The 9,104-nt window shown below is 38.9% G+C and overlaps 1 non-coding gene across 1 annotated transcript; it reads right to left on the minus strand.

The window, feature by feature from the left end:
• Nucleotides 1–7,246: 7,246 nt before the first annotated feature.
• Nucleotides 7,247–7,379, minus strand: LOC119618395 (U8 small nucleolar RNA). Its single transcript, XR_005234707.1, has one exon. It is a non-coding gene; the product is annotated as a U8 small nucleolar RNA (small nucleolar RNA).
• Between the last annotated feature and the right edge of the window lie 1,725 nt (nt 7,380–9,104).

The raw sequence follows: 9,104 nt of genomic DNA on the forward strand, positions 1-9,104 counted from the left end.
TCTGAGGTGAGGCTTACATATGGATAACTTTTCTCCAGGCACTTGCAGCCCTCCATGGCAAGATGGGAGTTTTATGTCTTTTGAATTTTCCTGCACAGTGATTTCTCCAGCCTAAAGATCACTTTGCGTCAGATCTACACAGTGCACGATGAAAACAACAGCTTTCTAGTATTTAGAAATAAGGCTTTTCAAAGTACCTGAAAATCCAAAATCTCCCAGCTAATTGTTTACTTTCACTTAGTTTTCTTTCAGACTTGGCAAGATGATTACAGGTAACTCCCACCTTTCCCTACAATATCCAGGAAAAGAATTGAAAAATGCTGCCCCTCCATCCCCCATAATTACCACTTCTATTTATGAACAATGGAAGGGAACAAAATAAAAATAAATGGAAGAAATGAAAAAATAAATTCACTCTGACTTGACACTCTGTCCAGTTAATGAACCCTCCAGAGGAACTGCATTCACATTGGCACGTGTCGAATGATGGAATAACTCAATATGTGCACTCATTCAGGACATTTATAGATTATTAATTACTCACACACGGCATTCAAGTCGTGAACGTAATTACCCAGAGTCTGTCTTTCCTTGCTAACCCAGCATCTTGGACCTGTTTCTTGAATCACCCTCAGGTGGTGAAGCCCCCAGATATAGCTCTGTGCCACTCAGAGTCATTTTGGCAAAGCCCTCCCTTAGCCTCTGGCTTCGATTGACCTGGCAGCTGCCCCGTGCTAAGCACCTGCTTTTATGTACTGATGCTCAGAGCAAAGATGTTATGATGATTACGACACCTCCTATCATGCTGTAGTCACAGAGGGCCACAGGAAGCAGATTACAGGGACTGATTTATTTCGGAGACTTAGGAGAGATTCTTGCTGCCCTTGCTTCTGAATCTGTGCTTAGAGACAGTTTAAAAATAATGAAGCTGTTAGCCAGATCAGAGGTCTGCTGAGCAGATGGTCCAGGAGGGGCCAAGAGTCTCAGCTGATGGTAAACCAGGGTGGAGATTTGGAAACAGGGGCTTCCTTGGGGGAATGTACTCTCATTCCCAGATGTGGAGTAGTTATTTCAGTAGTAACAAGGATGACTTAAAGAGGGCCCAATCTCTGACATGACTCAAGGCTCAGGTGTATGGAACTTTACACTGCAAGATTTATTTTCACAGTGCTGGCTGAGTTTTTGCCCCAAGTCCAGTGGCTGTGCCTGGGTATGTCTTGAGGAGCCCATTAAGATGGAGCCAAGACTTTGTCTTCATTAAGGAGAACACAGGGTCCCTCTTTCTCTCTCTCTGCAATGTACTAGTATTAGTTTTCTGATTGTAAACATAATATATGCTGATTATAAAACACTAAAATTTTAGACATATAGTAGAAAGTCCCCTTAATTGTACCCCCACAGATAAAACCACTGTTATAATTTGTTGTATACTTTTCCAGCAGTTTTTCTATGCATCTATAAACACATCATGTATTAGCACATATGTATCTTTTTTTAAAATAAAATCATACCTACTCTTCTATAAGCTGTTTTAATTTAAAATATTTTTCAGACTTCTTTCTATGCTAATACATAGAGTTACAGTGTTTGTTCTTTCCAAGTGCTTAAGGGTATGTGGTTATATGGCTCTGGCACAACTTATTTAATTGGTCATTTAGATTTAATTAAAAAAAATTATAAACAACACTGCAATAAGAAATAATATAGATTCATTTTTACCTACTTGCCTATTTCTCTTACACATATTCTAGAAGTTTAACAGCTAGATCAAAAGGAATATTTATGTTTAATTTAAAAATTTTGTTGCACATTATCTAATTCATGACCTCCAAAAGTTGAACTAGTTTGCATTTCATCAGCACAGTATTTTTACACCTTTGCCAGCTTTGAATATTATTGTTCTGTTTAATCTTTGCTAATCTGAGACTGAAAAAAATATTTCATTGTTTTTCTAATTTAAATTTCTTTGGCTATTAATCAGGCCAAATACTTTTTAAATATTTTTTTTGTGGCAATTTGTATTTCTTTTTTTTGAAATTGTCCTGTTCATGATTCTTTACTTATTTGGGGGCAAGAGGAGATTACTTGTCTTTTTAAAATACGGATTTATGGCTGGGCATGGTGGCTCATGCCTGTAATCCTAGCATTTTGGGAGGCTGAGGTAGGAAGATTGCTTAAGCCCAGGAGTTTGAGACCTGGGCAACATGGCAAAACCCCGTCTCTACAAAAAATATGTAAATTAGCCAGATGTAGTGGTGTTCCTGTAGTCCCAGCTACTCAGGAGGCTGAGGTGGGAGGATCACCTGGGTCTGGGGAGGTCGAAGTTGAGTGAGACGTGATGACGTCAGTGCACTCCAGCCAGGCTGACAGAGTAAGACCCTGTATCAAAATAAATGAATGAATAAATAAATAATACTGATTTATAAGAACTCTTCATCAGATAGAGATACTAACATTTCTACTACTCTTTGTGGTACATATTTTCTCCTCAAAATATATTTTGTTGCTGCTTTTATTTTTTTTAAAATCAAAGGTTCAATGAAGGTTCACCCATTGCTTTTGGTGTTTAGATCTCTACTTTCTTTTTAATAAAGAACGGCCCCTTAATTTTTTTCCCCAGATAATAGTGACTTTTTAAAGAGACTGTTACTGGCTGGGTGCAGTGGCTCACACCTGTAATCCCAGCACTTTGGGAGTCCAAAGCTGGCCCGATCACCTGAGGTCAGGAGTTTGAGACCAGCCTGGCCAACATGGTGGAACCTTGTCTCTACTAAAAATACAAAAAATTAGCCAGGCATGGTGGGGACACCTGTGGTTCCAGCTACTTGATAGGTTGAGGCAGGAGAACCACTTTGAACCCATGAAGTGGAGGTTGCAGTGAGTGGAGATTGCACCACTGCACTGCAACCTGGACAACAGAGTGAGACACTGTCTCAAAAAAAAAAAAAAAGATCTGTATCATATTAAAGTTTCCTTCTATTTCTAGTTTACCCATAAGCTTAATCCAGAATGGATTTAGAATTTTATCAACTGCATTTTCTGCGTTTATCAAAATGACCATCTGGTTTTTAATCTATTAATCTAGTGAATTATATTGACATATTTTTTTCTAACTACCTATCCTTGAATTGCTAAAATAAATCCTAAAGGTGTTGCATTGTACTTTTAATGTGTTGTTGGTTCTATTTGTAAATATTATATTTAGGGTGTTTGCATATATATGTATTAATAAATGGATTTGACTTTTGGTTCTTTTTTCACTTTCTCAGTTTTTGCTATCAGGGTTGCAATAGCCTTGTGAAATGAGTTCTTGAAAGCATTATATAACTTTTTAAATAAACCCAACATCTGGAAGTTTTGAGGAGAGTTGATTTCACTGATCATTTCAATTTCAATTTTTTTCAGTAGTGGTAACTTAGAAAATAGTTTTTTTGACTTTATGACTTTATGACTTATGACATTATTGTCATAAGGGTATAAATAGTATTATTTTAATAAAAGTAGTCTCTTCCTTATCTGTAGTTAGACATATATTTTCATTGCTAATGTAGTGTATGTGTTCTCAAACTTTTTTCTGTGTTGTCAGATTTGTCAGACATCCCTTAATCCTTTTTTTCCCCCAAAGAGCTAGCTCTAGGTTTTACTCAACAATTCTAGTTGTTTTAAACTTCCTAATTCATTGGTTTCTTTTGTTTATTTTTGTTGTTCTTTTTCTAGCTTCTGAGTCTAATGTGCCAAAAATATTTATTTTAGACATTTCTTGTTTTAGAAAAAAACCTATTTAGGGATATGATTATTTTTTTCCTGAGTAAACTTTGGCTACTTCCCATGGAATTTTTTATTTGGTGTTTCGACATATGTTAATTTTCAGATAATTTGTAAATTAAGTTTTTATTTATTCTTTGACACAGACTTATTTAGAACAATGACGTTTTGAATTTAATTCCATTTTAATCAGTAAATGAACCCTATAAGAACTCTACCTTCAGAAACTTACGGAGACATTTTTCTGTGGCCTAGTAAGTGATTTCTCTTTATGTATTTATTTTTATTTTTTATTTTTTTGAGATGGAGTCTCTCTCTGTCGCCCAGGCTGTAGTGCAGTGGCGTGATCTCAGCTCACTGCAAGCTCTGTCTCCCGGGTTCACGCCATGCTCCTGCCTCAGCCTACCCGGCTAATTTTTTTGTATTTTTAGTAGAGATGGGGTTTCACCATGTTAGCCAGGATGGTCTCGATCTCCTGACCTCGTGATCTGCCCACCTTGGCTTCCCAAACTGCTGGGATTACGGGCATGAGCCACCATGTCCGGCCTCTCCTGATGTATTTTAAATTTTAAATGAATGTTTCATAAACATTTAAAATGTGTCTCATTTTTAGAGAGACCATAATTGCTATGAATTCAAGCTTATAATATGTATTATTAACATCTTTTATATATTTATTTTTGTCATCTTGACACAATAAATTTTGGGAATAGTTTTCTAACTTTTTCCACTCTACCTATGGGTTTGACAATTTTTTAAAAAAATTTCTTTTTCCTTTTAAAAAAGACAGGATCTCACTGTGTTGCCCAGGCTGGTCTTGAACTGCTGGGCTCCAGCGATCCTCCTGCCTTGGCCTCCCAAAGTGCTGGTATTACAGGTGTGAGCCACCACACCTGGCCAATTTTTTAAAAAAATTTCTAACACTTCTTTTTACTTTTTGGAGAGAATATAGTAAAAAAATTAAGAGCATTGATGCTAACACCAGGCTGCCTGGTTTGAATACCAGCTTCACTCTCATGAGTTGACAGACCTTGGACACATTTCCTCAACTGTAAAATCACATCATCTACTTTACTGGGTTCTTGGGAGGATTGTGAGTTGCTATATGCAATGACCTTGGAATTGTGCTTGATGTGTTATAATTACTCTATGTATCTGCTGCCATGATATTCAGAGTGAAAATGTTCATGGTTGCTATATATTCTGATGAATCTACTGTTTCTTAATATAAAACAATTTTCTTTGTCCCATATAGAGCTTTTTGCCTTGAATTCTATTTGAGGTGATATTCATATTGCTATATTGTTTTCTTTTTGTCTATATTTGCCTGCTGTCTTAGTCCCTTCAGGCTGCTACAACAAAATGCCATAAACTAGGTGGCTTATAAACAGCAGAAATTTATTTCTCACATATCTGAAGTCTGGGAATTCCAAGATCAAGGTGCTGGCAGATTCAGTGTCTGTAGATGGTCTGCTTCTTAGTTCATAGACAATGCTTTCTCACTGCGTCCTCACATGGTAGAGGTGGAAAGGGGTCTGCCTTGGCTTGCTTTTATAAGAGCCCTAACCCCATTCATGAGGGTTTCACTCTCATGCTCTAATCAACTCTGAAAGGCCCTCACCTCCTAATACCATTACCTTGGGGGGTTATGATTTTAACATATGAATTTTGGGGGGACACAAACATTCAGACCATAGCACTTGGTCTCTCTTTGGGCACGTGCATGTTTTCAACCTTTCAGCATTATTTTGTGTTACACACATCTCTTGTAAATAGCATGTAGCTGGAGCTTGCCTTAAAAAATGAATTTGAAAGTTCTTTTAATAAGGGAATGTAACGTGTTTACAGTTGTTGAGATTATTGATATTCCTGTCATCTTTGCGTTTTCTGTTGGATATGTTTCTAGATCTTTTGTCAAGGTTAAATCATTGCTCCATGATATTCTTGTACTAGTAGCTCAGCTTAGATCTTTCTAGCTGGTGTGGCCAGAAAGAAGTCTGCTTCTCCTGCTTCAAAGTAAGAAAAACCAGAAGCTAGCCGGGGACATGGTGTCTGTGGTCACACTGTTTTTGGGGATCCTGGTACTGAATTTTCTATCAGCTATCGTTCAGTGAGTCCCTAGTATAAGCCAGGTGCTTTTTTAGACTGAAAAAAAAATATTGCTTGATTTAACCCTCACAACAACCTGAGGAGGGAGGTATTAATATTATACTTATAAATAGGGAGGCGAATTAAAGAAATGAGAGTGTGTTCCTGAGGGACTGAAGAAGACATAATTTGTTTTTTTCAGATGGCATCTCACTCTGTCACCAAGATTGGAGCGCAGTGGCATGATCCCAGCTCACTGCAATCTCTGCCTCCTGGATTCTAGCCATTCTCCTGCCTCAGCCTTCCACGTAGCTGGGATCACAGGCACCCACCACCATGCCTGGCCAATTTTTGTATTTTTAATAGAGACTGGGTTTCACCATGTTGGCCAGGCTGCTCTTAAACTCCTGACCTCAAGTGATCCATCCGCCTCTGCCTGCCAAAGTGCTGGGATTACAGGCGTGAGCCATTGTGCCCAGCTGAAAGGCATAATTTGTAATGTATAAACTCGTTCCCTTCACCTCCATGTATGCATGGAACATGAAGTTGGCTAAGAAGTGGGCTTCTGAGTTGACTTTTACTGAGTTTTAAATGAATTGGTTGCCAATGCTGTTGGGAACGTTGGGCCTTCTTATTCCGGTTCAACCATTTTTTTTTTTTCATGGTAGTGTAAGTTTCCACGCTAAGTTGATCGTTCTGGAGTGGATAATCCAGAGTTTAGTCATTTTCTTTTCTGCTAGAGTAAAAAAAAAAGTTTTAACTCAGTGGTGTGTCCCATTAACTCAATGGTGTATATTTAATCCAGTTGGTCTTTTTTGGGTACTGGGTCTGGAGTTAGGGGGATCTGTGCCTGCTGGTCTCATAGAATCTGAAGAAGGGCAGGCTCATGCTTTATCCATCTTTGTATCTCTAGTGCCTTGAAGAATATGTGGTCCATAGTAGGTGTTATCTCTTAAAATGACCTGAGCTCGGGGAGGGGATTTGTCTTATATACATATTTGAATTATAAGATTTTAGAAAGAAGTCCATAGAATATAAATGCATTATCTGAAAATTATACTTTCTGTAACCCCTGTAGTACTATGCAATAGAAATTAAGTGTGTTGCATGGATGCTGGGAAGGGAACATCACACACTGGGGCCTGTTGGGGAGTGGGGTTGTTAGCAGAGGGACAGCATTAGGAGAAATACCTAATGTAGATGACGGGGTGATGGGTGCAGCAAACCACCATGGCACATGTATACCTGTGTAATGAACCTGCACGTTCTGCACATGTATCCAAGAACTCAAAGTATAATAAAAAAAAAATTAAAAAAAAAAAGATGGTTGTAATCCACCCAGGGCAAGTGTTTATCAGTCTTAGCTTCAATGATCTCCAATAAAATTTTCACTATTAAAAAGAAATTAAGTGTGTTCCAAGTCCTGATTACACAGAGATGTTAATCACGTTTCATGCATCTCCAGTTATCATGTTCTATCTGCCCTGCAAAGGAGGAACAGGTAAGGATTATCCCAGCACTTTGGGAGGTTGAGGGGGGCGGATCACGAGGTCAAGAGATCACGAGCATCCTGGCCAACATGGCGAAATCCCATCTCTACTAAAAATACAAAAATTAGCTGGGTGTGGCGGCATGTGCCTGTAATCCCAGATACTTGGGAGGCTGAGGCAGGAGAATCACTTGAACCCAGGAGACGGAGGTTGCAGTGAGCTGAGATCACACCACTGCACTCCAGCCTAGTGACAGAGCAAGACTCCGTCATAAAATAAAACAAAATAAAATAAAATAAAATAAAATTAAAAGTGTGTTTATTACTTTTTCAAGAGCTTATTTTGGACTAAAGCAGCATATGGTTTCAGTAGGAGAAGGTCTGTGTCGCCATGGGAGGGTGGGATGACATTGACGTATGAATGACCGTTTGCACTGGTAATTCCAGTGAGGGCATCCAGCCAATAAAAGTGCTCCTGAGCCAGCTGCTGGGGAGACATGTAGCCCTGATCTCACCGGGACTCCATATTTGAAAAGAAAAAAAAAAGCCAAGTGAAAACTCCCAGCTTTAATGAGATCCCTAGGTGAATCCGAGTTTTATATGGTCTGTTTGACTTCCACGGATATCTGGCTAGACTTTGATTGATTGTCAGGCTTTTTAAGTAGCATTGATTTTTACTTCTGCAACATTGGGATGATGAGGTCATTGCATTTTGCTGTGTTATTGAAGTTCTTGCTAAAGCAACCTGGAGGTTATGAGCATGTCTAGGCACTGGCTTCCCACTTGTGCTAAGTCGGAGAGGTGGGAAAGTTCAGGTAAGTAAAATGATAAAGGCAAAAAAGAATTCTCTCTGATTGTGAGAGGGAATTTCAGAGTTTTAGGAATCATCTTGATAATTGGTAGCTTTTAATCATAGCTTATTTCTTTTTATTAGCAATCATTTGTTGAGCATGTAACTACACAGGGCAAGGACTATGTCATAAGCCCTTTGTGTACACATTAACTCTCTTGTTCCTCACTACACTTCTGTGAAGTAGGTATTATTCCCCACTTTATAGATGAGAAAATTGAGTCTAACATAGGTAGTCTAGCTTGCTAGAGGTTGTTTAGTCAGTGGAAGAGCTAGGTTTTAGATCAAGCTGTGCCTGACTCCAAAGCCTGTGATCATAACTGCTAATTTACTATATGGTAGTTGTGTGAACAGTTAGAGGTTTCCTTTAGGTAAGATCAGAAAGGAAAACTCGAGGCTGCTGCATTAGTGACAATCCCCCTCTCCTGTACGGACCTGAGTCCTGGGGAAAATTGCAACTAACAGAGTGCCCTAGGACATACAATTTAGACTTTCCCCACTTACAGAAAGAGATCACCTGAACCTCCTTTCTGCTTGAGTGAGGTCGTGCCCATGAAGGGCCCAGAGAGGGCTTTGAACATTTTGAGATTCCTCCAGCTACCACCTATTGATTAGAGGCTGCCAGGAGCTTTAATCCGATTAGAGTCTGTAAAACTGGTTTCCATCTCTGGCGCCTGACTCAGGTTTCAGAGCAAGGGGAAAAAGTATGACATCACCCCTGCTTGCATCTGTGCTGGGTGGCTAATGAAATTACGTGATGGGCTTGAGGACTATTAAAGTCAATGTTGATCCTTATTATTATTAAGAGTACTTTTAAATTTACTGCACCATGAGGCAGGTTCGAAAGCATCATTTTTCAGAGGTGTATTCATTGCTCTGGATTTCAGCGCACAACTCCATGGGATATGGAGA

This window comes from Chlorocebus sabaeus, chromosome 4 (assembly GCF_047675955.1).
Source record: "Chlorocebus sabaeus isolate Y175 chromosome 4, mChlSab1.0.hap1, whole genome shotgun sequence".
Lineage (NCBI taxonomy): Eukaryota > Metazoa > Chordata > Mammalia > Primates > Cercopithecidae > Chlorocebus > Chlorocebus sabaeus.